We start from the raw sequence: 23940 nt of genomic DNA on the forward strand, positions 1-23940 counted from the left end.
CCTTCGGAGGCACTGATCTCGGCGTCCTCTGGAGTTTTCAAAGGATGTGAGGCCTCCGGTCGCCATGAGGTGGGGAACTAGGTTTTTCTCTGTGGTATCCACAGGGGATTCAGACATCCTTTCGTCTTGGGAGATGCAAGACGAGCCTGCATTCAAGTCACTGAAGGGATATCCGGCCTTATTTCGAGTCAGGGCATCGCGGTGTCCATTCCACTTGAGGCCGCAAACTCAGGGTCCCTCTCACATACCTAGAGCTGAGAGAAGCCTCCTCTTGAGGTGCTTGTGGTAATTTGGTATTTCTCCTGAGTCGAAGCCAGGAACTAACCTCTCATCTCGAGTTGATTTTTGGTCCACGGAGCTCTTTCGTGTGGCTACAGTGACCTCAGGATCCCTCTAGCCTTGAAACAGTGTTCTTGGGGTTTCTCTGGAGTGGCATCAAGGAAATCAAGGCTCCTTTCATGTGTGATGTGCAACACGGAATTGCTCTGCACAGAGTGCAGGAGAATCGGGCCTCATCTCGCGGCGAGGGGGAAATCTCATGGTTTTTCTCGAGTTGCGGCGGGAACCTGGGGTATATTCTCGAGTTACGACGGGGATGCCCTTCCACCCACGTGTTTGTTCAGCCACGTCAGGACTCCTGCCTAGTTGCGAAGGACAAATCGGGATTCTACTAGAAGCCTGGCAGGGCAATTGGGACGCCTCTCCAGCTGAGGCGGGAGACCAAGGGTCCCTTTCCACGTGCCACAGGAATCCTGGGACTCCTATCAATTTTCACGAGGAGTCAGGCATCGTCTCCTTTGAAGGCGCTGATCTCCGCGTACCTCTGGAGTTTTCAAAGGATGTGAGGCCTCCAGTCGCGATGAGGTGGGGAACTAGGTCTTTCTCTGTGGTCTCCACAGGGGATTCAGACATCCTTTCGTCTTGGGAGATGCAAGACGAGCCTGCATTCAAGTCACTGCAGGGATATCCGGCCTTATTTCGAGTCAGGGCTTCACGGTGTGCATCCCACTTGAGGCCGCAAACTCAGGGTCCCTCTCACATACCTAGAGCTGAGAGAAGCCTCCTCTTGAGGTGCTTATGGTAAGGTGGTATTCCTCTGGAGTCGAAGCCAGGGACTAACCTCTCATCTCGAGTTGATTTTTGGCCCACGGAGCTCTTTCGTGTTGCTACAGTGACCTCAGGATCCCTGTAGCCTTGAAACAGTGTTCTTGGGTTTTCTCTGGAGTGCTATAAAGGATATCAAGGCTCCTTTCATGTGTGATGTGCAACATGGAATTGCTCTGCACGCCGTGCAGGAGATTCAGGCCTCATCTCGCGGTGAGGGGGTTTCATGATTTTTATCGAGTTGCGGCGGGAACCTGGGGTATATTCTCGAGTTACGACGGCGATGGCCCTTCCACCCACGTGTTTGTTCAGCGACGTCAGGACTCCTGCCTAGTTGCGAGGAACAACTCGGGATTCTCCTCGAGGCTTGGCAGGGCAATTGAGACGCCTCTCCAGCTGAGGCGGGAGACCAAGGGTCCCTTTCCACGTGCCACAGGAATCCTGGGACTCCTAACAAGCTTCACGAAGAGTCAGGCGTCGTCTCCTTTGGAGGCACTCACCTCCGCGTACCTCTGGAGTTTTCAAAGAATGTGAGGCCTCCGGTCGCGATGAGGTGGGAAACTAGGTGTTTCTCTGTGGTCTCCACAGTGGATTCAGACATCCTTTCGTCTTGGGAGATGCAAGACGAGCCTGCATTCAAGTCACTGCACGGATTTCCGGCCTTATTTCGAGTAAGGGCATCGCGGTGTACATTCCACTTGAGGCTGCAAACTCAGGGTCCCTCTCACATACCTAGAGCTGAGAGAAGCCTCCTCTTGAGGTGCTTGTGGTAAGGTGGTATTCCTCTGGAGTCTAAGCCAGGGATTAACCTCTCATCTCATGTTGATTCTTGGTCCACGAAGCTCTTTCTTGTTGCTACAGTGACCTCAGGATCGCTCTAACCTTGAAACAGTGTTCTTGGGGTCTCTCTGGAGTGCCATCAAGGAAATCAAGGCTCCTTTCATGTGTGATGTGCAAGACGGAATTGCTCTGCACGCAGTGCAGGGGAATCGGGCCTCATCTCGCGGCGAAGGGGAAGTCTCATGGTTTTTCTCGAGTTGTGGCGGGAACCTGGGGTATATTCTCGAGTTACGACAGGGATGGCCCTTCCAACCACATGTTTGTTCAGTGACGTCAGGATTCCTGTCTAGTTGCGAGGGACAACTCGGGATTCTCCTCGAGGCTTGGCAGGGCAATTGGGACGCCTCTCCAGCTGAGGCGGGAGACCAAGGGTCCCTTTCCACGTGTCACAGGAATCCTGGGACTCCTATCAAGTTTCACGAGGAGTCAGGCATCGTCTCCTTTGGAGGCACTGATCTCCGCGTACCTCTGGAGTTTTCAAAGGATGTGAGGCCTCCAGTCGCGATGAGGTGGGGAACCAGGTCTTTCTCTGTGGTCTCCACAGGGGATTCAGTCATCATTTCGTCTTGGGAGAGGCAAAACGAGCCTGCATTCAAGTCATTGCAGGGATATCCGGCCTTATTTCGAGTCAGGGCATCGCGGTGTCCATTCCACTTGAGGCCGCAAACTCAGGGTCCCTCTCACATACCTAGAGCTGAGAGAAGCCTCCTCTTGAGGTGCTTGTGGTAAGGTGGTATTCCTCTGGAGTCGAAGCCAGGGATTAACCTCTCATCTCGAGTTGATTTTTGGTCCACGGAGCTCTTTCGTGTTGCTACAGAGACCTCAGGATCCCTCTAGCCTTGAAACAGTGTTCTTCGGGTTTCTCTGGAGTGCCATCAAGGAAATCAAGGCTCCTTTCATGTGTGATATGCAACACGGAATTGCTCTGAACGCAGTGCAGGGGAATCGGGCCTCATCTCGCGGCGAGGGGGAAGTCTCATGGTTTTTCTCGAGTATTGGCGGGAACCTGGGGTATATTCTCGAGTTACGACGGGGATGGCCGTTCCACACACGTGTTTGTTCAGCGACGTCAGGACTCCTGCCTAGTTGTGAGGGACAACTCGGGATTCTCCTCGAGGCTTGGCAGGGCAATTGGGACGCCTCTCCAGCTGAGGCGGGAGACCACGGGTCCCTTTCCACGTGCCACATTAATCCTGGGACTCCTATCAAGTTTCAAGAGGAGTCAGGCATCGTCTCCATTGGAGGCCCTGATCTCCACGTACCTCTGGAGTTATCAAAGGATGTGAGGCCTCCGGTCGCGATGAGGTGGGGAACCAGGACTTTCTCTGTGGTATCCACAGGGAATTCAGACATCCTTTCATCTTGGGAGAGGCAAGACGAGCCTGCATTCAAGACCCTGAAGGGATATCCGGCCTTCTATTGAGTCAGGGCATCGCGGTGTCCATTCCACTTGAGGCCGCAAACTCAGGGTCCCTCTCACATACCTAGAGCTGAGAGAAGCCTCCTCTTGAGGTGCTTGTGGTAAGGTGGTATTCCTCTGGAGTCGAAGCCAGGGACTACCCTCTCATCTCGAGTTGATTTTTGGTCCACGGAGCTCTTTCGTGTTGCTACAGTGACCTCAGGATCCCTCTAGCCTTGAAACAGTGTTCTTGGGTTTTCTCTGGAGTGACATCAAGGAAATCAAGGCTCCTTTCATGTGTGATGTGCAACACGGAATTGAGTTGCACTCAGTGCAGGGGAATCGGGCCTCATCTCGCGGCGAGGGGGAAATCTCATGGTTTTTCTCGAGTTGTGGGGGGAACCTGTGGTATATTCTCGAGTTACGATGGGGATGGCACTTCCACACACGTGTTTCTTCAACCATGTCAGGACTCCTGCCTAGTTGCGAAGGACAACTCGGGATTCTCCTCGAGGCTTTGCAGGGCAATTGGGACGCCTCTCCAGCTGAGGCGGGAGACCAAGGGTCCCTTTCCACATGCCACAGGAATCCTGGGACTCCTATAAAGTTTCACGAGGGGTCAGGCATCGTCCCCTTTGGAGGCACTGATCTCTGTATACCTCTGGAGTGTTCAAAGGATTTGAGGCCTCCGGTCGCGATGAGGTGGGGAACTAGGTCTTTCTCTGTGGTCTCCACAGGGGATTCAGACATCATTTCGTCTTCGGAGATGCAAGACGAGCCTGCATTCAAGTCAGTGCAGGGATATCCGGCCTTATTTCGAGCCACGGCATCGCGGTGTCCATTTCACTTGAGGCCGCAAACTCCGGGTCCCTGTCACATACCTAGAGCTGAGAGAAGCCTCCTCTTGAGGTGCTTGTGGTAAGGTGGTATTCCTCTGGAGTCGAAGCCAGGGACTAACCTCTCATCTCGAGTTGATCCTTGGTTCACGGAGCTCTTTTGTGTTGCTACAGTGACCTCAGGATCCCTCTAGCCTTGAAACAGTGTTCTTGGGTTTTCTCTGGAGTGCCATGAAGGAAATAAAGCCTCCTTTCATGTGTGATGTGCAACACGGAATTGCTCTGCACGCAGTGCAGGGAAATCGGGCCTCATCTCGCGGCGAGTGGGAAGAGTCATGGTTTTTCGCGAGTTGCGGCGGGAACCTGGGGTATATTCTCGAGTTACGACGGGGATGTCCATGCCACACACGTGTTTTTTCAGCGGCGTCAGGACTCCTGCCTAGTTGCGAGGGACAACTCGGGATTCTCCTCGAGGCTTGGCAGAGCAATTGGTACGCCTCTCCAGCTGAGGCGGGAGACTAAGTGTCCCTTTCCACGTGCCACAGCAATCCTGGGACTCCTATCAAGTTTCACGAGGAGTCAGGCATCGTCTCCTTTGGAGGCACTGATCTCCGCGTACCTCTGGAGTTTTCAAAGGATGTGAGGCTTCCAGTCATGATGAGGTGCGGAACGAGGGCTTTCTCTGTGGTCTCCAAATGGGATTCAAACCTCCATTCATCTTGGGACATGCAAGACGAGCCTGCATTCAAGTCACTGCAGCGATATCCGGCCTTATTTCGAGTCAGGGCATCGCGGTGTCCATTCCACTTGAGGCCGCAAACTCAGGGTCCCTCTCACATACCTAGAGTTGAGAGAAACCACCTCTTGAGGTGCTTGTGGTAAGGTGGTATTCCTCTGGAGTCGAAGCCAGGGACTAACCTCTCATCTCGAGTTGATTTTTGTTCCACGGAGCTCTTTCGTGTTGCTACAGTGACCTCACGATCCCTCTAGCCTTGAAACAGTGTTCTTGGGGTTTCTCTGGAGTGCCATCAAGGAAATCAAGACTCCTTTCCTGTGTGATGTGCAACACGGAATTTCTCTGCACGCAGTGCAGGGGAATTGGGCCTTATCTCGCGGCGAGGGGGAAGTCTCATGGTTTTTCTCGAGTTGCGGCGGTAACCTGGGGTATATACTCGAGTTACGACGGGGATGGCCCTTCCACACACGTGTTTGTTCAGCCACGTCAGGACTCCTGCCTAGTTGCGAGGGACAACTCGGGATTCTCCTCGAGGCTTGGCCGGGCAATTGGGAGGCCTCTCCAGCTGAGGCGGGAGACCAAGGCTCCCTATCCACGTGCCACAGGAATCCTGAGACGCCTATCAAGTTTCACGAGGAGTCAGGCATTGTCTCCTTTGAAGGGACTGATCTGCGCATACCTCTGGAGTTTTCAAAGGATGTGAGGCCTCCGGTCGCGATGAGGTGGGGAACTAGGTCTTTCTCTGTGGTCTCCACAGGGGATTCAGACATCCTTTCGTCTTGGGAGATGCAAGAGGAGCCTGCATTCAAGTCACTGCAGGGATATCCGGCCTTATTTCGAGTCAGGGCATCGCGGTGTCCATTCCACTTGAGACCGCAAATTCAGGGTCCCTCTCACATACCTAGAGCTGAGAGAAGCCTCCTCATGTGGTCCTTGTGGTTATGTGGTATTCCTCTGGAATCGAAGCGAGGGAATAACCTCTCATCTCGAGTTGATTTTTGGTCCACGGAGCTCTTTCGTGTGGCTACAGTAACCTCAGAATCCCTCTAGCCTTGAAACAGTGTTCATGGGGTTTCTCTGGAGTGCCATCAAGGAAATCAAGGCTGCTTTCATGTGTGATGTGCAAGATGGAATTGCTCTGCACGCTGTGCAGAGGAATCGGGCCTCATCTCGCGGCGAGAGGGAAGTCTCATGATTTTTTTCGAATTGCGGCGGGAACCTGGGGTATATTCTCGAGTTACGACGGGGATGGCCCTTCCACCTTCGTGTTTGTTCAGCGACGTCAGGACTCCTGCCTAGTTGCGAGGGACAACTCGGGATTATCCTCGAGGCTCGGCAGGGCAATTGGGACGCCTCTCCATCTGAGGCGGGAGACCAAGAGTCCCTTTCCAGGTGCCACAGGAATCCTGGGACTCCTATCAAGTTTCACGAGGAGTCAGGCATCGTCTCCTTTGGAGGCACTGATCTCCGCGTACCTCTGGAGTTTTCAAAGGATGTGAGGCCTCCGGTCGCGATGAGGTGGGGAACTAGGTCTTTTTCTGTGGTCTCCACAGGGGATTCAGACATCCTTTCTTCATGGGAGATGCAAGACGAGCCTGCATTCAAGTCACTGCAGGGATATCCGGCCTTATTTCGAGTCAGGGCATCGCGGTGTGCATTCCACTTGCGGCCGCAAACTCAGGGTCCCTCTCACATACCTAGAGCTGAGAGAAGCCTCCTCTTGAGGTGCTTGTGGTAAGGTGGTATTCCTCTGGAGTCGAAGCCAGGGACTCACCTCTCATCTCGAGATGATTTTTGCTCCACCGAGGTCTTTCGTGTTGCTACAGAGACCTCAGGATCCCTCTAGCCTTGAAACAGTGTTCTTGGGGTTTCTCTGGAGTGCCATCAAGAAAATCAAGGCTCCTTTCCTGTGTGATGTGCAACCCGGAATTCCTCTGCACGCAGTGCAGGGGAATCGGGCCTCATCTCGCGTCGAGGGGGAAGTCTCATGGTTTTTCTCGAGTTGCGGCGGGAACCTGGGGTATATTCTCGAGTTATGACGTGGATGCCCTTCCACACACGTGTTTGTTCAGCCACGTCAGGACTCCTGCCTAGTTGCGAGGGACAACTCGGGATTCTCCTCGAGGCTTGGCAGGGCAATTGAGACGCCTCTCCAGCTGAGGCGGGAGACCAAGGGTCCCTTTCCACGTGCCACAGGAATCCTGGGACTACTATCAAGTTTCACGAGGAGTCAGGCATCGTCTCCTTTGGAGGCACTGATCTCAGCGTACCTCTGGAGTTTTCAAAGCATGTGAGGCCCCCGGTCGCGATGAGGTGGGGGACTAGGTCTTTCTCTGTGGTCTCCACAGGGGATTCAGACATCCTTTCTTCTTGGGAGATGCAAGACGAGCCTGCATTCAAGTCACTGCAGGGATATCCGGCCTTATTTCGAGTCAGGGCATCGCGGTGTCCATTCCACTTGAGGCCGCAAACTCAGGGTCCCTCTCACATACCTAGAGCTGAGAGAAGCCTCCTCTTGAGGTACTTGTGGTAAGATGGTATACCTCTGGAGTCGAAGCCAGGGACTAACCTCTCATCTCGAGTTGATTTCTGGTCCACGGAGCTCTTTTGTGTTGCTACAGTGACCTCAGGATCCCTCTAGCCTTGAAACAGTGTTCTTGGGTTTTCTCTGGAGTGCTATAAAGGATATCAAGGTTCCTTTCATGTGTGATGTGCAACACGGAATTGCTTTGCACGCAGTGCAGGGGAATCAGGCCTCATCTCGCGGTGAGGGGGTTTCATCATTTTTATCGAGTTGCGGCGGGAACCTGGGGTATATTCTCGAGTTACGACGGGGATGGCCCTTCCACCCACGTGTTTGTTCAGCGACGTCAGGACTCCTGCCTAGTTGCGAGGAACAACTCGGGATTCTCCTCGAGGCTTGGCAGGGCAATTGAGACGCCTCTCCAGCTGAGGAGGGAGACTAAGGGTCCCTTTCCACGTGCCACAGGAATCCTGGGACTCCTAAGAAGCTTCACGAGGAGTCAGGCATCATCTCCTTTGGAGGAACTGATCTCCGCGTACCTCTGGAGTTTTCAAAGGATGTGAGGCCTCCGGTCGCGATGAGGTGGGGAACTAGGTCTTTCTCTGTGGTCTCCACAGGGGATTCAGACATCCTTTCATCTTCAGAGATGCAAGACGAGCCTGCATTCAAGTCACTGCAGGGATATCCGGCCTTATTTCGAGTCAGGGCATCGCGGTGTCCATTCCACTTGAGGCCGCAAACTCAGGGTCCCTCTCACATACGTAGAGCTGAGAGAAGCCTCCTCTTGAGGTGCTTGTGGTAAGGTGGTATTCCTCTGGAGTCGAAGCCAGGGACTAACCTCTCATCTCGAGTTGATTTTTGGTCCACGGAGCTCTTTCGTGTTGCTACAGTGACCTCAGGATCCCTCGAGCCTGGAAACAGTGTTCTTGGGGTTTCTCTGGAGTGCCATCAAGGAAATCAAGGCTCCTTTCCTGTGTGATGTGCAACACGGAATTGCTCTGCACGCAGTGCAGGGGAATCGGGCCTCATCTCTCGGCGAGGGGGAAGTCTCATGGTTTTTCTCGAGTTGCGGCGGGAACCTGGGGTATATTCTCGAGTTACGACGGGGAGGGCCCTTCCACCCACATGTTTGTTCAGCCACGCCAGGACTCCTGCCTAGTTGCGAGGGACGACTCAGGATTCTCCTCGAGGCTTGGCAGGGCAATTGAGAAGCCTCTCCAGCTGAGGTGGGAGACCAAGTGTCCCTTTCCACGTGCCACAGGAATCCTGGGACTCCTAAGAAGCTTCACGAGGAGTCAGGAATCGTCTCCTTTGGAGGCACTGATCTCCGCGTACCTCTGGAGTTTTCAAAGGATGTGAGGCCTCCGGTCGCGATGAGGTGGGGAACCAGGTCTTTCTCTGTGGTCTCCACAGGGGATTCAGACATCCTTTCGTCTTGGGAGATGAAAGACGAGCCTGCATTCAAGTCACTGCAGGGATATCCGACCTTATTTCGAGTCAGGGCATCGCAGTGTCCATTCCACTTGAGGCCGCAAACTAAGGGTCCCTCTCACATACGTAGAGCTGAGAGAAGCCTCCTCTTGAGGTGCTTGTGGTAAGGTGGTATTCCTCTGGAGTCGAAACCATGGACTAACCTCTCATCTTTAGTTGATTTTTGATCCACGGAGCTCTTTCGTGTTGCTACAGTAACCTGAGGATCCCTCTAGCCTTGAAACCGTGTTCTTGGGGTTTCTCTGGAGTGCCATCAAGGAAATCAAGGCTCCTTTCATGTGTGATGTGCAAGATGGAATTGCTCTGCACGCAGTGCAGGGGAATCGGGCCTCATCTCGCGTCGAGGGGGAAGTCCCATGGTTTTTCTCGAGTTGCGGCGAGAACCTGGGGTATATTCTCGGATTACGACAGGGATGCCCTTCCACACACGTGTTTGTTCAGCGACGTCAGGACTCCTGCCTAGTTGCGAGGGACAACTCGGGATTCTCCTCGAGTCTTGGCAGAGCAATTGGGACGCCTCTCCAGCTGAGGCGGGAGACCAAGGGTCCCTTTCCACGTGCCACAGGAATCCTGGGACTTCTATCAAGTTTCACGAGGAGTCAGGCATCGTCTCCATTGGAGGCACTGATCTTCGCGTACCTCTGGAGTTTTCAAAGGATGTGAGGCCTCTGGTCACGATGAGGTGGGGAACCAGGTCTTTCTCTGTGGTCTTCACAGGGGACTCAGACATCCTTTCATCTTGGGAGAGGCAAGACGAGCCTGCATTCAAGTCACTGCAGGGATATCCGGCCTTATTTTGAGTCAGGGCATCAAGGTGTCCATTCCACTTGAGGCCGCAAACTAAGGGTCCCTCTCACATACCTAGAGCTGAGAGAAGCCTCCTCTTGAGGTGCTTGTGGTTAGGTGGTATTCCTCTGGAGTCGAAGCCAGGGAATAACCTCTCATCTCGAGTTGATTTGTAGTCCACGGAGCTCTTTCGTGTTGCTACAGTGACCTCAGGATCCCTCTAGCCTTGAAACAGTGTTCTTGGGGTTTCTCTGGAGTGCCATCAAGGAAATCAAGGCTCCTTTCCTGTGTGATGTGCAACACGGAATTGCTCTGCACGCAGTGCAGGGGAATCGGGCCTCATCTCGCGGCGAACGGGAAGTCTTATGGTTTTTCTCGAGTTGCAGCGGGAACCTGGGGTATATTCTCGAGTTACGACGGGGATGGCCCTTCCACACACGTGTTTGTTCAGCCACGTCAGGACTCCTACCTAGTTGCGAGGCACCACTCGGGATTCTCCTCGAGGCCTGGCAGGGCAATTGGGACGCCTCTCCATCTGAGGCGGGAGACGAAGGGTCCCTATCCACTTGCCACAGGAATCCTGGTGCTCCTATCAAGTTTCACGAGGAGTCAGGCATCGTCTCCTTTGGAGGCACTGATCTCCGCGTACCTCTGGAGTTTTCAAAGAATGTGAGGCCTCCGGTCGCGATGAGGTGGGGAACTAGGTCTTTCTCTGTGGTCTCCACAGGGGATTCAGACATACTTTCGTCTTGTGAGATGCAAGTCGAGCCTGCATTCAAGTCACTGCAGGGATATGCGGCCTTATTTCGAGTCAGTGCATCGCGGTGTCCATTCCAATTGAGGCCTCAAACTCAGGGTCCCTCTCACATACATAGAGATGAGAGAAGCCTCCTCTTGAGGTGCTTGTGGTAATGTGGTATTCCTCTGGAGTCGAAGCCAGGGACTAACCTCTCATCTCGAGTTGATTTTTGGTCCACGAAGCTCTATCTTGTTGCTACAGTGACCTCAGGATCCCTCTAGCTTTGAAACAGTGTTCTTGGGGTTTCTGTGGAGTGCCATCAAGGAAATCAAGGCTCCTTTCATGTGTGATGTGCAAGTCGGAATTGCTCTGCACGCAGTGCAGGGGAATCGGGCCTCATCTCGCGGCGAGGGGGAAGTCTCATGGTTTTTCTCAAGTTTTGGCGGGAACCAGGGGTATATTCTCGAGTTATGACGGGGATGGCCCTTCCACCCACGTGTTTGTTCAGCGACGTCAGGACTCCTGCCTAGTTGCGAGGGACAACTCGGGATTCTCCTCGAGGCTTGGCAGGGCAATTGGGACGCCTCTCCAGCTGAGGGGGGAGACCAAGGGTCCCTTTCCACGTGCCACAGGAATCCTGGGACTCCTATCAAGTTTCACAAGGAGTCAGGCATCGTCTCCTTTGGAGGCACTGATCTCCGCGTACCTCTGGAGTTTTCAAAGGATGTGAGGCCTCCGGTCGCGATGAGGTGGGGAACTAGGTCTTTCTCTGTGGTCTCCACAGGGGATTCAGACATCCTTTCATCTTGGGAGATGCAAGACGAGCCTGCATTCAAGTCACTGCACGGATATCCGGCCTTATTTCGAGTCCGGGCATCGCGGTGTCCATTCCACTTGAGGCCGCAAACTCAGGGTCCCTCTCACATACCTAGAGCTGAGAGAAGCCTCCTCTTGAGGTGCTTGTGGTGAGGTGGTATTCCTCTGAAGTCGAAGCCAGGGACTAACCTCTCATCTCGAATTGATGTTTGGTCCACTGAGCTCTTTCGTGTTGCTACAGTGACCTCAGGATCCCTCTAGCCTTGAAGCAGTTTTCTTGGGGTTTTTCTGGAGTGCCATCAAGGAAATCAAGTCTCCTTTCATGTGTCATGTGCAACACGGAATTGCTCTGCACACAGTGCAGGGGAATCGGGCCTCATCTCGCTGCAAGTGGGAAGTCTCATGGTTTTTCTCGAGTTGAGGCGGGAACCTGGGGTATATTCTCGAGTTACGACGGGGATGCCCTTCCACACACGTGTTTGTTCAGACACGTCAGGACTCCTGCCTAGTTGCGAGGGACAACTCGGGATTCTCCTCCAGGCTTGGCAGGGCAATGGGGACGCCTCTCCAGCTGAGGCGGGAGACCAAGTGTCCCTTTCCACGTGCCACAGGAATCCTGGGACTCATCAGAAGCTTCACAAGGAGTCAGGCATCGTCTCCTTTGGAGGAACTGATCTCCGCCGACATCTGGAGTTTTCAAAGGATGTGAGGAATCCGGTCGCGATGAGGTGGGGAACTAGATGTTTCTCTGTGGTCCTCACAAGGGATTCAGACATCCTTTCGTCTTGGGAGATGCAAGACGAGCCTGCATTCATGTCACTGCAGGGATATCCGGCCTTATTTCGAGTCAGGGCATCGCAGTGTCCATTCCACTTGAGGCCACAAATTCAGGGTCCCTCTCACATACCTAGAGCTGAGAGAAGCCTCCTCTTGAGGTGCTTGTGGTAAGGTGGTATTCCTCTGGAGTCGAAGCCAGGGACTAACCTCTCATCTCGAGTTGATTTTTGGTCCACGGAGCTCTTTCGTGTGGCTACAGTGACCTCAGGATCCCTCTAGCCTTGAAACAGTGTTCTTGGGGTTTCTCTGGAGTGGCATCAAGGAAATCAAGGCTCCTTTCATGTGTGATGTGCAACACGGAATTGCTCTGCACAGAGTGCAGGAGAATCGGGCCTCATCTCGCGGCGAGGGGGAAATCTCATGGTTTTTCTCGAGTTGCGGCGGGAACCTGGGGTATATTCTCGAGTTACGACGGGGATGCCCTTCCACCCACGTGTTTGTTCAGCCACGTCAGGACTCCTGCCTAGTTGCGAAGGACAAATCGGGATTCTACTAGAAGCCTGGCAGGGGAATTGGGACGCCTCTCCAGCTGAGGCGGGAGACCAAGGGTCCCTTTCCACGTGCCACAGGAATCCTGGGACTCCTATCAATTTTCACGAGGAGTCAGGCATCGTCTCCTTTGAAGGCGCTGATCTCCGCGTACCTCTGGAGTTTTCAAAGGATGTGAGGCCTCCAGTCGCGATGAGGTGGGGAACTAGGTCTTTCTCTGTGGTCTCCACAGGGGATTCAGACATCCTTTCGTCTTGGGAGATGCAAGACGAGCCTGCATTCAAGTCACTGCAGGGATATCCGGCCTTATTTCGAGTCAGGGCTTCACGGTGTGCATCCCACTTGAGGCCGCAAACTCAGGGTCCCTCTCACATACCTAGAGCTGAGAGAAGCCTCCTCTTGAGGTGCTTATGGTAAGGTGGTATTCCTCTGGAGTCGAAGCCAGGGACTAACCTCTCATCTCGAGTTGATTTTTGGCCCACGGAGCTCTTTCGTGTTGCTACAGTGACCTCAGGATCCCTCTAGCCTTAAAACAGTGTTCTTGGGTTTTCTCTGGAGTGCTATAAAGGATATCAAGGCTCCTTTCATGTGTGATGTGCAACATGGAATTGCTCTGCACGCCGTGCAGGAGATTCAGGCCTCATCTCGCGGTGAGGGGGTTTCATGATTTTTATCGAGTTGCGGCGGGAACCTGGGGTATATTCTCGAGTTACGACGGCGATGGCCCTTCCACCCACGTGTTTGTTCAGCGACGTCAGGACTCCTGCCTAGTTGCGAGGAACAACTCGGGATTCTCCTCGAGGCTTGGCAGGGCAATTGAGACGCCTCTCCAGCTGAGGCGGGAGACCAAGGGTCCCTTTCCACGTGCCACAGGAATCCTGGGACTCCTAACAAGCTTCACGAAGAGTCAGGCGTCGTCTCCTTTGGAGGCACTCACCTCCGCGTACCTCTGGAGTTTTCAAAGAATGTGAGGCCTCCGGTCGCGATGAGGTGGGAAACTAGGTGTTTCTCTGTGGTCTCCACAGTGGATTCCAACATCCTTTCTTCTTGGGAGATGCAAGACGAGCCTGCATTCAAGTCACTGCACGGATTTCCGGCCTTATTTCGAGTAAGGGCATCGCGGTGTACATTCCACTTGAGGCTGCAAACTCAGGGTCCCTCTCACATACCTAGAGCTGAGAGAAGCCTCCTCTTGAGGTGCTTGTGGTAAGGTGGTATTCCTCTGGAGTCTAAGCCAGGGATTAACCTCTCATCTCATGTTGATTCTTGGTCCACGAAGCTCTTTCTTGTTGCTACAGTGACCTCAGGATCGCTCTAACCTTGAAACAGTGTTCTTGGGGTCTCTCTGGAGTGCCATCAAGGAAATCAAGGCTCCTTTCATGTGTGATGTGCAAGACGGAATTGCTCTGCACGCAGTGCAGGGGAATCGGGCCTCATCTCGCGGCGAAGGGGAAGTCTCATGGTTTTTCTCGAGTTGTGGCGGGAACCTGGGGTATATTCTCGAGTTACGACAGGGATGGCCCTTCCAACCACGTGTTTGTTCAGTGACGTCAGGATTCCTGTCTAGTTGCGAGGGACAACTCGGGATTCTCCTCGAGGCTTGGCAGGGCAATTGGGACGCCTCTCCAGCTGAGGCGGGAGACCAAGGGTCCCTTTCCACGTGTCACAGGAATCCTGGGACTCCTATCAAGTTTCACGAGGAGTCAGGCATCGTCTCCTTTGGAGGCACTGATCTCCGCGTACCTCTGGAGTTTTCAAAGGATGTGAGGCCTCCAGTCGCGATGAGGTGGGGAACCAGGTCTTTCTCTGTGGTCTCCACAGGGGATTCAGTCATCATTTCGTCTTGGGAGAGGCAAAACGAGCCTGCATTCAAGTCATTGCAGGGATATCCGGCCTTATTTCGAGTCAGGGCATCGCGGTGTCCATTCCACTTGAGGCCGCAAACTCAGGGTCCCTCTCACATACCTAGAGCTGAGAGAAGCCTCCTCTTGAGGTGCTTGTGGTAAGGTGGTATTCCTCTGGAGTCGAAGCCAGGGATTAACCTCTCATCTCGAGTTGATTTTTGGTCCACGGAGCTCTTTCGTGTTGCTACAGAGACCTCAGGATCCCTCTAGCCTTGAAACAGTGTTCTTCGGGTTTCTCTGGAGTGCCATCAAGGAAATCAAGGCTCCTTTCATGTGTGATATGCAACACGGAATTGCTCTGAACGCAGTGCAGGGGAATCGGGCCTCATCTCGCGGCGAGGGGGAAGTCTCATGGTTTTTCTCGAGTATTGGCGGGAACCTGGGGTATATTCTCGAGTTACGACGGGGATGGCCGTTCCACACACGTGTTTGTTCAGCGACGTCAGGACTCCTGCCTAGTTGTGAGGGACAACTCGGGATTCTCCTCGAGGCTTGGCAGGGCAATTGGGACGCCTCTCCAGCTGAGGCGGGAGACCACGGGTCCCTTTCCACGTGCCACATTAATCCTGGGACTCCTATCAAGTTTCAAGAGGAGTCAGGCATCGTCTCCATTGGAGGCCCTGATCTCCACGTACCTCTGGAGTTATCAAAGGATGTGAGGCCTCCGGTCGCGATGAGGTGGGGAACCAGGACTTTCTCTGTTGTATCCACAGGGAATTCAGACATCCTTTCATCTTGGGAGAGGCAAGACGAGCCTGCATTCAAGACCCTGAAGGGATATCCGGCCTTCTATTGAGTCAGGGCATCGCGGTGTCCATTCCACTTGAGGCCGCAAACTCAGGGTCCCTCTCACATACCTAGAGCTGAGAGAAGCCTCCTCTTGAGGTGCTTGTGGTAAGGTGGTATTCCTCTGGAGTCGAAGCCAGGGACTACCCTCTCATCTCGAGTTGATTTTTGGTACACGGAGCTCTTTCGTGTTGCTACAGTGACCTCAGGATCCCTCTAGCCTTGAAACAGTGTTCTTGGGTTTTCTCTGGAGTGACATCAAGGAAATCAAGGCTCCTTTCATGTGTGATGTGCAACACGGAATTGAGTTGCACTCAGTGCAGGGGAATCGGGCCTCATCTCGCGGCGAGGGGGAAATCTCATGGTTTTTCTCGAGTTGCGGGGGGAACCTGTGGTATATTCTCGAGTTACGATGGGGATGGCACTTCCACACACGTGTTTCTTCAACCATGTCAGGACTCCTGCCTAGTTGCGAAGGACAACTCGGGATTCTCCTCGAGGCTTTGCAGGGCAATTGGGACGCCTCTCCAGCTGAGGCGGGAGACCAAGGGTCCCTTTCCACATGCCACAGGAATCCTGGGACTCCTATAAAGTTTCACGAGGGGTCAGGCATCGTCCCCTTTGGAGGCACTGATCTCTGTATACCTCTGGAGTGTTCAAAGGATTTGAGGCCTCCGGTCGCGATGAGGTGGGGAACTAGGTCTTTCTCTGTGGTCTCCACAGGGGATTCAGACATCATTTCGTCTTCGGAGATGCAAGACGAGCCTGCATTCAAGTCAGTGCAGGGATATCCGGCCTTATTTCGAGCCACGGCATCGCGGTGTCCATTTCACTTGAGGCCGCAAACTCCGGGTCCCTGTCACATACCTAGAGCTGAGAGAAGCCTCCTCTTGAGGTGCTTGTGGTAAGGTGGTATTCCTCTGGAGTCGAAGCCAGGGACTAACCTCTCATCTCGAGTTGATCCTTGGTTCACGGAGCTCTTTTGTGTTGCTACAGTGACCTCAGGATCCCTCTAGCCTTGAAACAGTGTTCTTGGGTTTTCTCTGGAGTGCCATGAAGGAAATAAAGCCTCCTTTCATGTGTGATGTGCAACACGGAATTGCTCTGCACGCAGTGCAGGGAAATCGGGCCTCATCTCGCGGCGAGTGGGAAGAGTCATGGTTTTTCGCGAGTTGCGGCGGGAACCTGGGGTATATTCTCGAGTTACGACGGGGATGTCCATGCCACACACGTGTTTTTTCAGCGACGTCAGGACTCCTGCCTAGTTGCGAGGGACAACTCGGGATTCTCCTCGAGGCTTGGCAGAGCAATTGGTACGCCTCTCCAGCTGAGGCGGGAGACTAAGTGTCCCTTTCCACGTGCCACAGCAATCCTGGGACTCCTATCAAGTTTCACGAGGAGTCAGGCATCGTCTCCTTTGGAGGCACTGATCTCCGCGTACCTCTGGAGTTTTCAAAGGATGTGAGGCCTCCAGTCATGATGAGGTGCGGAACGAGGGCTTTCTCTGTGGTCTCCAAATGGGATTCAAACCTCCATTCATCTTGGGACATGCAAGACGAGCCTGCATTCAAGTCACTGCAGCGATATCCGGCCTTATTTCGAGTCAGGGCATCGCGGTGTCCATTCCACTTGAGGCCGCAAACTCAGGGTCCCTCTCACATACCTAGAGTTGAGAGAAACCACCTCTTGAGGTGCTTGTGGTAAGGTGGTATTCCTCTGGAGTCGAAGCCAGGGACTAACCTCTCATCTCGAGTTGATTTTTGTTCCACGGAGCTCTTTCGTGTTGCTACAGTGACCTCACGATCCCTCTAGCCTTGAAACAGTGTTCTTGGGGTTTCTCTGGAGTGCCATCAAGGAAATCAAGGCTCCTTTCCTGTGTGATGTGCAACACGGAATTTCTCTGCACGCAGTGCAGGGGAATTGGGCCTTATCTCGCGGCGAGGGGGAAGTCTCATGGTTTTTCTCGAGTTGCGGCGGTAACCTGGGGTATATACTCGAGTTACGACGGGGATGGCCCTTCCACACACGTGTTTGTTCAGCCACGTCAGGACTCCTGCCTAGTTGCGAGGGACAACTCGGGATTCTCCTCGAGGCTTGGCCGGGCAATTGGGAGGCCTCTCCAGCTGAGGCGGGAGACCAAGGCTCCCTATCCACGTGCCACAGGAATCCTGAGACGCCTATCAAGTTTCACGAGGAGTCAGGCATTGTCTCCTTTGAAGGGACTGATCTGCGCATACCTCTGGAGTTTTCAAAGGATGTGAGGCCTCCGGTCGCGATGAGGTGGGGAACTAGGTCTTTCTCTGTGGTCTCCACAGGGGATTCAGACATCCTTTCTTCTTGGGAGATGCAAGAGGAGCCTGCATTCAAGTCACTGCAGGGATATCCGGCCTTATTTCGAGTCAGGGCATCGCGGTGTCCATTCCACTTGAGACCGCAAATTCAGGGTCCCTCTCACATACCTAGAGCTGAGAGAAGCCTCCTCATGTGGTCCTTGTGGTTATGTGGTATTCCTCTGGAATCGAAGCGAGGGAATAACCTCTCATCTCGAGTTGATTTTTGGTCCACGGAGCTCTTTCGTGTGGCTACAGTAACCTCAGAATCCCTCTAGCCTTGAAACAGTGTTCATGGGGTTTCTCTGGAGTGCCATCAAGGAAATCAAGGCTGCTTTCATGTGTGATGTGCAAGATGGAATTGCTCTGCACGCAGTGCAGAGGAATCGGGCCTCATCTCGCGGCGAGAGGGAATTCTCATGATTTTTCTCGAATTGCGGCGGGAACCTGGGGTATATTCTCGAGTTACGACGGGGATGGCCCTTCCACCTTCGTGTTTGTTCAGCGACGTCAGGACTCCTGCCTAGTTGCGAGGGACAACTCGGGATTATCCTCGAGGCTCGGCAGGGCAATTGGGACGCCTCTCCATCTGAGGCGGGAGACCAAGAGTCCCTTTCCAGGTGCCACAGGAATCCTGGGACTCCTATCAAGTTTCACGAGGAGTCAGGCATCGTCTCCTTTGGAGGCACTGATCTCCGCGTACCTCTGGAGTTTTCAAAGGATGTGAGGCCTCCGGTCGTGATGAGGTGGGGAACTAGGTCTTTCTCTGTGGTCTCCACAGGGGATTCAGACATCCTTTCTTCATGGGAGATGCAAGACGAGCCTGCATTCAAGTCACTGCAGGGATATCCGGCCTTATTTCGAGTCAGGGCATCGCGGTGTGCATTCCACTTGCGGCCGCAAACTCAGGGTCCCTCTCACATACCTAGAGCTGAGAGAAGCCTCCTCTTGAGGTGCTTGTGGTAAGGTGGTATTCCTCTGGAGTCGAAGCCAGGGACTCACCTCTCATCTCGAGATGATTTTTGGTCCACCGAGGTCTTTCGTGTTGCTACAGTGACCTCAGGATCCCTCTAGCCTTGAAACAGTGTTCTTGGGGTTTCTCTGGAGTGCCATCAAGAAAATCAAGGCTCCTTTCCTGTGTGATGTGCAACCCGGAATTCCTCTGCACGCAGTGCAGGGGAATCGGGCCTCATCTCGCGTCGAGGGGGAAGTCTCATGGTTTTTCTCGAGTTGCGGCGGGAACCTGGGGTATATTCTCGAGTTATGACGTGGATGCCCTTCCACACACGTGTTTGTTCAGCCACGTCAGGACTCCTGCCTAGTTGCGAGGGACAACTCGGGATTCTCCTCGAGGCTTGGCAGGGCAATTGAGACGCCTCTCCAGCTGAAGCGGGAGACCAAGGGTCCCTTTCCACGTGCCACAGGAATCCTGGGACTACTATCAAGTTTCACGAGGAGTCAGGCATCGTCTCCTTTGGAGGCACTGATCTCAGCGTACCTCTGGAGTTTTCAAAGCATGTGAGGCCCCCGGTCGCGATGAGGTGGGGGACTAGGTCTTTCTCTGTGGTCTCCACAGGGGATTCAGACATCCTTTCTTCTTGGGAGATGCAAGACGAGCCTGCATTCAAGTCACTGCAGGGATATCCGGCCTTATTTCGAGTCAGGGCATCGCGGTGTCCATTCCACTTGAGGCCGCAAACTCAGGGTCCCTCTCACATACCTAGAGCTGAGAGAAGCCTCCTCTTGAGGTACTTGTGGTAAGATGGTATACCTCTGGAGTCGAAGCCAGGGACTAACCTCTCATCTCGAGTTGATTTCTGGTCCACGGAGCTCTTTCGTGTTGCTACAGTGACCTCAGGATCCCTCTAGCCTTGAAACAGTGTTCTTGGGTATTCTTTGGAGTGCCATCAAGGAAATCAAGGCTCCTTTCATGTGTGATGTGTAACATGGAATTGCTCTGCACGCAGTGCAGGGGAATCGGGCCTCATCTCGCGGCGAGGGGGAAGTCTCATGGTTTTTCTCGAGTTGCGGCGGGAACCTGGGGTATATTCTCGAGTTACGACGGGGATAGCCCTTCCACCCACGTGTTTGTTCAGCGACGTCAGGACTCCTGCCTAGTTGCGAGGGACAACTCGGGATTCTCCTCGAGGCTTGGCAGGGCAATTGGGACGCCTCTCTAGCTGAGGCGGGAGACCAAGGGACCCTTTCCACGTGCCACAGGAATCCTGGGACTCCTATCAAGTTTCACGAGGAGTCAGGCATCGTCTCCTTTGGAGGCTCTGATCTCCGCGTACCTCTGGAGTTTTCAAAGGATGTGAGGCCTCCGGTCGCGATGAGGTGGGGAACTAGGTCTTTCTCTGTGGTCTCCACAGGGGATTCAGACATCCTTTCATCTTGGGAGATGCAAGACGTGCCTGCATTCAACTCACTGCAGGGATATCCGGCCTTATTTCGAGTCAGGGCATCGCGGTGTCCATTCCACTTGAGGCCACAAACTCAGGGTCCCTCTCACATACCTAGAACTGAGAGAAGCCTCCTCTTGAGGTGCTTGTGGTAAGGTGGTATTCCTCTGGAGTCGAAGCCAGGGACTCACCTCTCATCTCGAGCTGATTTGTGGTCCACGGAGCTCTTTCGTGTTGCTACAGGGACCTCAGGAGCCCTTGAGCCTTGAAACAGTGTTCTTGGGTTTTCTAGGGAGTGCCATCAAGGTAATCAAGGCTCCTTTCATGTGTGATGTACAACACGGAATTGCTCTGCACGCAGTGCAGGGGAATCATGCCTCATCTCATGGCGAGGGGGTTTCATGGTTTTTCTCGAGTTGCGGCGGGAACCTGGGGTATATTCTCGAGTTACGAAGGGGATGGCCCTTCCACCCATGTGTTTGTTCAGCGACGTCAGGACTCCTGCCTAGTTGCGAGGGAAAACGCGCGATTCTCCTCGAGGCTTGGCAGGCAATTGGGACGCCTCTCCAGCTGAGGCGGGAAACCAAGTGTCCCTTTCCACGTGCCACAGGAATCCTGGGAGTCCTATCAAGTTTCACGAGGAGTCAGGCATTGTCTCCTTTGGAGGCACTGATCTCCGCGTACCTCTGGAGTTTTCAAAGAATGTGAGGCCTCCGGTCGTGATGAGGTGGGGAACTAGGTGTTGCTCTGTGGTCTCCACAAGGGATTCAGACATCCTTTCGCCGTGGGAGATGCAAGACGAGCCTGCATTCAAGACACTGCAGGGTTATCCGGCCTTATTTCGAGTCAGGGCATCGCGGTGTCCATTCCACTTGAGGCCGCAAATTCAGGGTCCCTCTCACATACCTAGAGCTGAGAGAAGCCTCCTCTTGAGGTGCTTGTGGTAATGTGGTATTCCTCTGGAGTCGAAGCGAGGGAATAACCTCTCATCTCGAGTTGATTCTTGGTCCACGGAGCTCTTTCGTGTGGCTACAGTGACCTCAGGATCCCTCTAGCCTTGAAACAGTGTTCATGGGGTTTCTCTGGAGTGCCATCAATGAAATCAAGGCTCCTTTCATGTGTGATGTGCAAGATGGAATTGCTCTGCACGCAGTGCAGAGGAATCGGGCCTCATCTCGCGGCGAGGGGGAAGACTCATGGTTTTTCTCGAGTTGCGGCGGGAACCTGGGGTATATTCTCGAGTTACGACGGGGACGGCCCTTCCACCCACGTGTTTGTTCAGCGACGTCAAGACTTCTGCCTATTTGCGAGGGACAACTCGGGATTCTCCTCGAGGCTTGGTAGGGGAATTGAGACGCCTCTCCAAGTGAGGCGGGAGACCAAGTGTCCCTTTCCACGTGCCACAGAAATCCTGGGACTCCTATCAAGTTTCACCAGGAGTCAGGCATCGTCCCCTTTGGAGGCACTGATCTCCGCGTACCTCTGGAGTTTTCAAAGGATGTGAGGCCTCCGGTCGCGAAGGGGATTCAGACATCCTTTCATCTTGGGAGATGCAAGACGAGCCTGCATTCAAGTCACTGCAGGGATATCCGGCCTTATTTTGCGTCAGGGCATCGCGGTGTCCATTCCACTTGAGGCCGCAAACTCAGGGTCCCTCTCCCATACCTAGAGCTGAGAGAAGCTTCCTCTTGAGGTGCTTGTGGTAAGGTGTTATTCCTCTGGAGTCGAAGCCAGGGACTAACCTCTCATCTCGAGTTGATTTTTGGTCCACGGAGCTCTTTCGTGTTGCTACAGTGACCTCAGGATGCCTCTAGCCTTAAAAGAGTGTTCTTGGGGTTTCCCTGGAGTGCCATCAAGGAAATCAAGGCTCCTTTCATGTGTGATGTGCAACACGGAATTGCTCTGCACACAGTGCTGGGGAATCTGGCCTCATCTCGCCCGAAGGGGAAGAGTCATGGTTTTTCTCGAGTTGCGGCGGGAACCTGGGGTATATTCTCGAGTTACGACGGGGATGGCCCTTCCACACACGTGTTTGTTCAGCGACGGCAGGACTCCTGCCTAGTTGCGAGGGACAACTCGGGATTCTCCTCGAGGCTTGCCAGGGCAATTGAGACGCCTCTCCAGCTGAGGTGGGAGACCAAGTGTCCCTTTCCACGTGCCACAGGAATCCTGGGACTCCTATCAAGTTTCACGAGGAGTCAGGCATCGTCTCCTTTGGAGGCACTGATCTCCGCGTACCTCTGGAGTTTTCAAAGGATGTGAGGCCTCCGGTCGCGATGAGGTGGGGAACTAGGTCTTTTTCTGTGGTCTCCACAGGGGATTCAGACATCCTTTCGTCTTGGGAGATGCAACACGAGCCTGCATTCAAGTCACTGCAGGGATATCCGGCCTTATTTTGAGTCAGGGCATCGCGGTGTGCATTCCACTTGAGGCCGCAAACTCAGGGTCCCTCTCACATACCTAGAGCTGAGAGAAGCCTACTCTTGAGGTGCTTGTGGTAAGGTGGTATTCCTCTGGAGTCGAAGCCAGGGACTAACCTCTCATCTCGAGTTGATTTTTGGTCCACTAAGCTCTTTTGTGTTGCTACAGTGACCTCAGGTTCCCTCTAGCCTTTAAACAGTGTTCTTGGGGTTTCTCTGGAGTGCCATCAAGGAAATCAAGGCTCCTTTCATGTGTCATGTGCAACACGGAATTGCTCTGCACGCAGTGCAGGGGAATCGGGCCTCATCTCCCGGCGAGGGGGAAGTCTCATGGTTTTTCTGGAGTTGCGGCGGGAACCTGGGGTATATTCTCGAGCTACGACGGGGATGGCGCTTCCACACACGTGTTTGTTCAGCGACGTCAGGACTCCTGCCTAGTTGCGAGGGACAACTCGGGAATCTCCTCGAGAAATGGCAGGGCAATTGAGACGCCTCTCCAGCTGAGGCGGGAGACCAAGGGTTCCTTTCCACGTGCCACATGGATCCTGGGACTCCTATCAAGTTTCAGGAGTAATCAGGCATCGTCTCCTTTGAAGGCACTGTTCTCCGCGTACCTCTGGAGTTTTCAAAGGATGTGAGGCCTTCGGTCGCGATGAGGTGGGGAACTAGGTCTTTCTCTGCGGTCTCCACAGGGGATTCAGACATCCTTTCATCTTGGGAGATGCAAGACGAGCCTGCATTCAAGTCACTGCAGGGATATCCGGCCTTATTTCGTGTCAGGGCATCGCAGTGTCCATTCCACTTGAGGCCGCAAAATCAGGGTCCCTCTCACATGCCTAGAGCTGAGAGAAGCCTCCTCTTGAGGTGCTTGTGGTAAGGTGGTATTCCTCTGGATTCGAAGCCAGGGACTAACCTCTCATCTCGAGTTGATTTTTGGTCCCCGGAGCTCTTTCGTGTGGCTAGAGTGACCTCAGGATCCCTCTAACCTTGAAACAGTGTTCTTGGGGTTTCTCTGCAGTGCCATCAAGGAAATCAGGGCTCCTTTCCTGTGTGATGTGCAACACGGAATTGCTCTGCACACAGTGCATGGGAATCGGGCCTCATCTCGCGGCGAGGGGGAAGTCTCATGGTTTTTCTCGAGTTGCGGCCGGAACCTGGGGTATATTCTCGAGTTACGACGGGGATGGCCCTTTCACACACGTGTTTGTTCAGCGACGTCAGGACTCCTGCCTAGTTGCGAGGGACAACTCGGGATTCTCCTCGAGGCTTGCCAGGGCAATTGGGACGGCTCTCCAGCTGAGGCGGGAGACCAAGGGGCCCTTTCCACGTGCCACAGGAATCCTGGGACGCCTATCAAGTTTCACGAGGAGTCAGCCATCGTCGCCTTTGGAGGCACTGATCTCCGCGTCCCTCTGGAGTTTTCAAAGGATGTGAGGCCTCCGGTCTCGATGAGGTGGGGAACTAGGTCTTTCTCTGTTGTCTCCACAGGGGACTCAGACAT

This window comes from Cervus elaphus, chromosome 27 (genome assembly GCF_910594005.1).
Source record: "Cervus elaphus chromosome 27, mCerEla1.1, whole genome shotgun sequence".
Lineage (NCBI taxonomy): Eukaryota > Metazoa > Chordata > Mammalia > Artiodactyla > Cervidae > Cervus > Cervus elaphus.